This window comes from Macaca mulatta, chromosome 7 (assembly GCF_049350105.2).
Source record: "Macaca mulatta isolate MMU2019108-1 chromosome 7, T2T-MMU8v2.0, whole genome shotgun sequence".
Classification (NCBI taxonomy): Eukaryota; Metazoa; Chordata; class Mammalia; order Primates; family Cercopithecidae; genus Macaca; species Macaca mulatta.
In genome coordinates, this window is record NC_133412.1 from 172,402,474 (window position 1) to 172,403,371 (window position 898).

The window sequence follows — 898 nt, forward strand, 5'->3', positions numbered from 1 at the left end:
CTGAAAATAAGATTAAAAAATAAGCAGTCAGCTCACAATGAAAAGTCACAGAAAGAGAAGATGGCAAGTATCTGTCAGTGGCAGTCAATAAATGTAACAAATAATAGATTCAAACACCTCAGGACTGCAGATATGAAATAATCCAATGCATACTATATCAATGTATGAAACGTAAAAAGAAGGTAAGAAATGCATAAAGAAAATAACATTGGAATCACAAAGATAAAAAGTAAACAAGAGACCATCAGGAATGACCAAATAGGTTTAAAAAATAACCAAACAGAACTTCTAAAACTGAAAATTTTAATTGATTTTTTAAAAATTCAATGGATGCTTGACAAGTTGATTACACACAACTAATAATAAAATATGTGAACCCCAGGATAAGAGTCTGATCAAATTACCCAAAATACAGTATCAAGAGATAAGGAAACAGAAAATATAAAGGTAATGAAAGACATACAGAGAATAGAATAAGAAGCTCTGACATATATCCAGTCAGAGTCCTAGAAGGAGAGTGAGATATATAAGAATAGAGGTAATATTTCAAGAGATATTAGCTGAAAACTTTCTAGAACAAACAGAAGACATATATCCAAGATTCAGAAATTACACAATATACTCCAAGTAAGAGTAAATGTTTCAGGTCCTTTCAGATGCCTATAGTGAATCTTTAAAACACCACAGGCAAAAATAAGATTTTTTTAAAGCCGCCAGACAAAAAGTAGAGACAATCTTGAAAGGAATAATCAGAAGACTGAAAACAAACTTTTCACCTCCATAAAGACAGCCAGAAGAAATGTGATGGTGCCTTCAAAGTGTGGAGATGCCAACCCAGAATTGTGTACTTCACAAAACTGTGTACCCAACAAGAGCGAAAGTAAAACAAAAATATTCA